Consider the following 8011-nt stretch of genomic DNA (forward strand, 5'->3'; position numbering starts at 1 on the left):
TAAGGCTGCTATTTGAGGACAGTGTTATCTTGGAGTATAACACATTAACCTATCCAGGCTCAGACTCCACTTGCATTTACAGGGAACCTACCACATGCCAGTTCCCTGTGAGCTCTTAAGCTACTCACACTGGACCCACAGTTGCCCACTACTGAGTAAGAGTGTGGGCTTTGGTCAATCCTGAAAGAAGGAGGCTGTGGACAGACGGATAGATCATCTTTAATCTGTGAAACGAGTCATAATTATTCTGAAATGTGATGCTCAGAGTGGAGAGGTGAGGGAAGGCAGGCACGAAGTGGCTTGGCAATCAGAAGTTTGGAATGATCACCAGGGAAGGGAAGACAGACTCAGAAAAGAGAATAAAAATGAGGGAGAGAAAACAAGATGCCAAAGAACTCCTGCCTGAGACTCCCTGTGGTAGTTTCCTATATAATGAGGTATCTGACCTTCACAAAGAAGTTTCCTCCGGCTTCTAGGCTAGTCACGTGACAAAGGCAACTCCACATCCTGTTCCCAAAGTGTCTGAAAGATGACATTTCAGCCATAAAAGCAACAAGCAACCTGGGCTGACAGCTTCTCGGGACCTATGAAAAGAATGTCCCGAATTCCTCCTTCCTGCTTCCACTACCCGTCTCTCTCTCGTGTCCTTATCAAGGCATGATTATCCACAACCACCCACTTCTGTCTCTTACTTGATAATAAACAGCATTCTAAGCTACTGAATGGAAGCCAGGCTCCCTGATCTAACAGAGAGAAAATAGCGTTCGCTGGCCTCAGAGACTTAAAGGAAAATATAACTACATACAATAGCCCCAGAAGAAATGTGTCTCAGGATCTTCCTCCCAGGGAATTCCAGCAACGGGCGCCTCCCACACCACTGCTGTGACCCTAAGCCGTAATGACAAGAGGTCCACAGAGCGCAAGACTTTACTACCTTAGCCCCAGAGCCTAAGAGGAATTGGGCTGCATCTAGCGGAATAGGCAAAAAATAAAACATAAAAATAAATCATGATACCATTTGTCAAGACGTGAATACAGTGGGCAGTTTTTCTGTCCTCAGCACCTTGCAGAGCATAAGGTACATGAGAGACACATTTGTGGACAAGCGAAAGAATGAACGAATGTCTCTCACAGGGAGTGATGGCAGCTTCTAAAGTGTTGGTTTTATTTTTATTTTTTAAAATATATTTTTGTTGATTTCAGAGAGGAAGGGAGAGGGAAAGGGAGATAGACACATCAATGATGAGAGAGAATCATCAATTGGCTGCCTCCTGCACGCTCCCTACTGGGAGTTGAGCCCACAACTTGGGCATGTGCCCTTGACTGGAATCGAACCCGGGACCCTTCAGTCCACAGTCCAGCGCTCTGCCCGCTGAGCCAAACCAGCTAAGGCTAAAGTGTTTGTTTTAAAATCACAGGGCAACTGTTCTATCTCAGAGGGGCAGGCACACATATTTGCAACTCTAAATAATTTTGGAATGTGGTACTTTAAGTTGAAATGCTCCCAGCCTACTATGGATCTCCTTTTGTCTAGACCTTATATTAAAAAAGTATTGTGAGGTCCCACCTAGGGACAGCAAGCAACAACGTCAGGCCTGATGAGTGACGTCTGCCACGAGCATGCAGTGCAAGCAGCTCTTATTGGCCCCATCTTCCTTGTACTTAGAGCTGAGTTTCTGAATGAGTTGGAATTCAAAAATACACTTAGTCCGCGTGGGTCTTGGAGCTTCTTTCGGATGGAGTTGTAGGAGATGACTCACGCAGCCGGAGGCACCCCACCTGTCTGAACACGCTGAGTGAGAGCTGGCATCAGGACTCTCAAAAAATAAAAATGTAAAAGGGCACAGCCTGGGAACTGTAACTGCGGTCAGGGAGGGAGCAGGACCTCCCAAGGTCTGATCTCTCAAATCTCTTCATGCAGAACAACACCCGGAGGGGAGTTATATGGGAATTCCTGTAAACAAAGTGGACACTTTCCCAATGGAACTTCACCCCAAGGTGACAGGGAGGGCATATTCCCCATTGTTTGCTAACCTTCCAGGCAGCAGCTCACCTCTTACTTCTTGGCCAGTCCCATGGATGGAAAGGACCAGTTCTGAAAGGGTTAACTGGAGAAAGAGGTGACCCACATCTGGGGGTGTGTGTGTGTGGGGGGGGGGGATGTATGTGCCTGGTTCCCTGCAGCCTAATTTCATAACTGTATGTCCCATCCATGCCACTAGTGTAATTAGAACTCTGATTCTATAGCCAGATGGCCAAGCAAGTTGCTGGCACATTTGTTGGCCTCAATAGCAGAATGCAGGCAGTCACTCCTCCCTGGCCATAGAGGAGCTGGTTCATAAAGAGCCTTGGCGGAAAGGAAGATGTAAGTGATCTATTACAGTGGTTCTCAACCTTCCTAATGCCGCGACCCTTTAATACAGTTCCTCATGTTGTGGTGACCCCAACCATAAAATTATTTTCGTTGCTACCTCATAACTGTAATTTTGCTACTGTTATGAATCATAATGTAAATATCTGATATGCAGGATGTATTTTCATTGTTACAAGTTGAACATAATTAAAGCATCGTGATTAATCACAAAAACAATATGTAATTATATATGTGTTTTCCGATGGTCTTAGGCAACCCCTGTGAAAGGGTCATTCGACCCACAAAGGGTTCGCGACTCACAGGTTGAGAACCATTGATCTATTAGAACCAGAAACTTCGCATCCTGGGTGATTTTAGATGGCTTCCAGCCAATCTCTTTATAGCTCAGGATCTTTCCTGAGAATTGCACTTCAGATTTAAATTCTGACAAGTTTGAAGAATCACATGATTTCAGAGTTCAAAGGCATTCAGCGTTTCAGCAACTATGTTGCTGCTGAGATGATTTTAAAGAAATTGATATACTGAGCAATTGCTCTGCTCCATGAACAAAGCTCACTGGAGTGCTGACACTAAAAAAATCGCACCCTGTGATGCAACGTATTTGCATTCCCACAATTGACCTCAGAGTATAAGAGACATAAATCATCAAGTGTCACACTAGTGGCCACTCGAAATGGGGAGGTTGCCTTTTAGCAACTTTTAACTGTAGGAAATGTTTCCTTGTAAGTTGATATAAAGACAGCTTCATCTGCCCCACTGGAAAAACAAGCTACTAGAGAATGCTTTACTTAAAAAAAATCTAGGATATAAGTAATACTTTCAACAAGAAAGTATTACTTTATTGTTTTTAGATTTAAAGATTTATTAAAAAATAAAAATTTAAAAATTAAAAATCTAGCTTTATATTCAGCCTAAAGGAAGGGAATTGCAAGCTAGTTTGATTATCCAATTCGTCAAGCAAGGGGACAATCGGAGAACAGACATTTTAATTGCCTGACAAGGTGTTTTGCACTTTCACTGCTAGGACTGAGCAATTAGAGCCTAACAAATTACTTTTTATTTTTTAAATTTATTTAATTTTTGTATTCACTGATTTGAGAGAGAGAAAGAGAGAGAGAGAGAGAGAGAGAGAGAGAGAGAGAGAGAGATTTTCTTATTGTTCCATTTATTTATGCTTTCGTTGGCTGATTCTTGTATGTGCCCTAACTGGGGATCCAATCGGGATGATGCCCTAACACCAATTGAGCTGCCCAGACTGAGCTACAAATGGCTTTTTAAAGGAAAACAAATGTAAAGGAGACAGAAAATACTCTAACCTTGAGCTAGTCAATTTCTATATAATGTTAGGAAAGATCCCTACATAATCAAGCATTTCAGAAAATACCATCCCGAATCACACCTCCTCCCCATTCTGGAATACCAGCAAAGACAATCCCGTCTCCAGGAGAAAGGTGCTGGCATGGCAGGTGTACTCACGGCATCCAGGAGATCCAGCGGCCCAGCAGGAAGGTTGGCGCTGAGCTTCCCACCTCCGGGCCCCACCATCACGTGCACCTGCCTCGGCCCCTCCCCCGGCCCCCCTTCAGGGGCTGCGGTCCTGCTTCTCCATGTTTTGAAGGGGAAATCCAGGAGCCCCCATGCAAACCTGCTGTCTGCTGTGAGAGGCCAACATGAGAACTGTAGAACTGGCCGTGGTTTCAAGTCTTGTGTAAGTCTGTGATTCACTCCACCTGGGTCCGTCAAGCACGCCTAAGAGAAATTACAGGTTTCTCTTGTCTGAAGCAGAGCCATTAGAATGAGTCACTTGTTTGTCCTTTAATTTCTCACCTTTATCTCAGATGATCAGACTCTGTTTGCATCCACGGCACGGGTGTAATTAGAACTGGGGGATACAATGCAAGGTTCTGCCACTGTTGTTGATAATGTTTAAAGGCTATCATGTTTTTGCCTGTACTGATATTGAACTTGGGGAAAAAAGCCTAGGCAATTGATCAGTAATAATCCCTACCTTAGCATCAAATAGATTTTTGTTTTATTTTTTAGTGACTGGGACAAGTAGTTCTTACTGAGCTTCTCCCTGGGGCCATGGCCATGGGGACTTCAGACCAGAAGGAAAAGTCGGAAAACATCACATAACCTGACTTCAGACAGGTAGCCAGTTTGTATTGTCCTTCATATCACCCAATAGTCCCATACATCTCTATTCTAGTGTCTTCTACTTACATATCTTCTTGACTCCAAAATTCAATGCAAGTCTCCATTTAAATATTGCCAGGGGAAGTGAAAGGCATTGTGGTTCTATCTTTTATAGTAAGGAAGATCAGGGAGGTGACGCTTGTGGAAATAGGTCAGTTTCATTGAGGTTGCCAGTCAAGTACCAGGCCATGTGGGAATTGGAAAAGTCAGTATCATCAAACCTTTGGTTGTGTAATCAAAGGACTTTATTGAACATATTCTATGGGCACGGTGCCTTGGTCTGCATTTGGACATACAAAAACGAGTAACATGGTAAATCACAAAGGTCAGTAATCCTGTCCCCAAAGGTCTACAGGGGTATCTAGAAAATACATGCACACAAAAAATACTGAAAGTAAACAGTGTAGCACAATAAATACTAAACATGAAGTGAATGGCACAGATTATAAATATTACAGGAAACCAGGAGGGGAGAGCCAGCACTCTGGTCGGACGAATCAAGAGAGCTTTCACAGAGAAGGCACAGAGTGAAGCAGAACTCAGATGCAGGGTGCCCTGAGTAGAACCATTATGTATACTCGTTCCTGGGCAAGGAACTATATCTTATGACCGTGGTAACATTGGATGAAAGGGTCAGTCAATGGCAAGCTCAGCAGACTTTATTGGCTGAATCAAATACTTAACTTTTATTTAGAAGTCACTGGACTAACTCCTATGGGAGTGTCTTCAGTCAAACTCATGGTTATAGCTGTGTGCTTACTTGCGTGTGCTTGTGTGTGTGCATGAATTCACAGGTACTCTCATGAAAACTGCTCACATTTTAATGGCCAACTGCTATTTTCCAAGTGCTATTCTATTCTTTACCTCCAAATGTTCATCTAATCTTTACAACAACCCTATGAGGTAGGCTCTAGTTTCCTCAATGTATAGGTAAGAAAATTAAAGTCCAAGAAATTTAAATACCTGCCAATGAGTTCTCACTATGCCTCTGTCTTAGACACTGTTAGCACCAATTTTTCCTTGAGCCACCTGACCAGTCACTTCCTTGGTGAGGTGTGAACAGGACATTGCGTTTTCACCCAGGGTCATCCACAGCCAAGCTGGTCTATGCAAGTTTATTGACATCTTTCAGGATGGAGCAGACTGGGTGGTAGGCTGCAGGGGAGAGTGCACAGCTTGCTCAAAGGATTTCCAAATAATTCCGGAGTTTCTCTCTTAGCATCCATGGGCCTGTCTTGGTTAATAATAATCCCTAGGTAGAATGTTTTCCCTGCCATCCTATTGCAAGGTGTGAGTACATTGGAGTAGAGTGTGCTTTCATGCTAGATGTGACTGCTCAATGCACAATGCGGATGAATGTCCTCTCTCTCTCTTTCTCCCTTTCCCCCACCCTCTCATGCTTAGAGTTCTAATCTGTAAAATGGGACAATTGGACCCAGTCCTTTCTAAAGTTCCAGATTCACATTCTTATAGCTATTTGGCTTCATGAGAGTTCCCTCCTCACGTCCATGTATCCACTCTGGGTAAAGGACATTTCTATGCACTGAAATCTGTGCATCGAGAACCCACACTGTGCCCGTCCCCACACCCTTTCCTTGAAGAGACCCCACAGAAATACTGGGAATGTCGTTTCTGCCTTCATTGGAGACAGGGACAATTGTCGTCCCGACATGAGCAATGCCACTTGAAAGATGACTCCTTCTCCAGATTGGTGTATTTTTTTCTACCTTCTGATGGACTTCTTTATTACAATTTAACTTTCTCAAACTTTCCTACTTAGAGGAAATTTTTTGTAAGAGAGAGAAAGAGAGAGAGATCCCACTCATTCACAAAGTGAGTCTTGCGTTTCCATTTGTAATGTAACATCATTAATGCAGGCTTCTGGTGAGATAATTAGGGGCGATCCAGTGACCCCTTTTCTTTATCCACTAGTTTTTCTTCTGATTCATCAACCTGTGTACTCATTTTATAAAGGAGCATTCTTTCTTTCTTTCATTTTTTTTTTTTTTTTTTAATAAAAAAGGGCTTCTATCTGTAATACTGATCTCCTATTAGGCGGGACCTGCTTTGAATGATGAATTTGTTTACATACAAAGATAAGAAAATGAGCTTTGAATGATGAATTTGTTTACATACAAAGATAAGAAAATGAGCAGCTCTCTACTTGAAACATGATATTTCCCCTTTCTCATCCCAGGTTTAAAACAAAACAAAACAAAGCATGCTGTTGGTGAGGGTTAATTATATTGTCAGAGTAGACAGTGTCCTTCAGCAGTGCCTTGCCTTTGAAGAAAGCCCAGGACTAGAAGCCTGCAGACTTGGGTTTTTGCCTTTGGCTCAAGCCTTGATTAGCTGTGACCCATTGTTCTAGGCTTCAGTCTCCTTAACTTAAAATGAGCATCTTTCTGGTTCAAAAGCTCTACCTGTTTCACTTGGTTCACAGCCAAAAAAAAAAGTTGCATTGAAGCCCAAGCCAGGTTGACCATGCAACCATTTAAATTTGGAGGAGTGGAATATGCTGGCAATAGGATTCCTTTGGTACAGAGAGCCAGCAATGACCTACTTAGAGTCAGCCCAACTGTTGGTGAGGGCCCCTCCCTCAGCAACCCACAGAATTCAGCCAGGTGACATCCCAGGACACCTTTGTCAAAATGAGCCAGAGTGCTTTTCCAGAGGCCTCGACAAGATTAAGGCCCTGTTGTGGCCCACTTTGTCTTTCTGTTCCCTGTAGATGCCCAGAATGGCATATATGTGTTGACAGTTGATGAGAGAGAAGCGATTAGCAGAACAGAAGTAGACAGAGGGGCCTTCCATCCTTTCCGTAGTCACGCCCTCCTCAATCAGCACCACAAGCTGTCTTCATACTCCCCAGGGGCCAGACGACAGGAATAAACACACTTCTCCTGGGGGTTCTGCCATTCGTGGAATGTATGACCTTGTCAAGAATAGAGAATCACGGCTTTAATGTACAAGCAGCAAGACCCTAAAGCCCCACACCAACTGTACTGTGGGTTCACTCTTTCTGGAATGATAAGCCCCCTTTGGGTAGAGTCTCCTTGGTGGATGGAGAGGCTCTTCCCTTTAAGTCCCTCTGGAATCCAGGGAACAGGCTTGTTCTACTGCCTACAAGTGCTGAGTTAAAAACCTTGTCTTTCTTTAAGCTGGATCACTTCCTTTCTTCCCAGGAAATATCCCTTTCATTGTAAAAGGCCCTGGGCTGTTGAAGAAGGTCTCAGCCACAGAGACTGCTGGAACCCGGATGTGTTGGGGTGGGAGTGGTGGGCTCTCTCTAGATACATCTGAGTGCCTCTCTCTCCCTGATTGTGAATGTGGGTGTCCCGGTGTGGGTGTCTCTGTCTCCCTGTTTGATCTTCTCTCTCTAGATCTACAGGGCCGTGGACACAGCGATTGGAAGACCCTTTGCACATTTCTGTGTATGTA

Source organism: Myotis nattereri (genome assembly GCF_964212035.1).
Source record: "Myotis nattereri genome assembly, chromosome: 6".
Classification (NCBI taxonomy): Eukaryota; Metazoa; Chordata; class Mammalia; order Chiroptera; family Vespertilionidae; genus Myotis; species Myotis nattereri.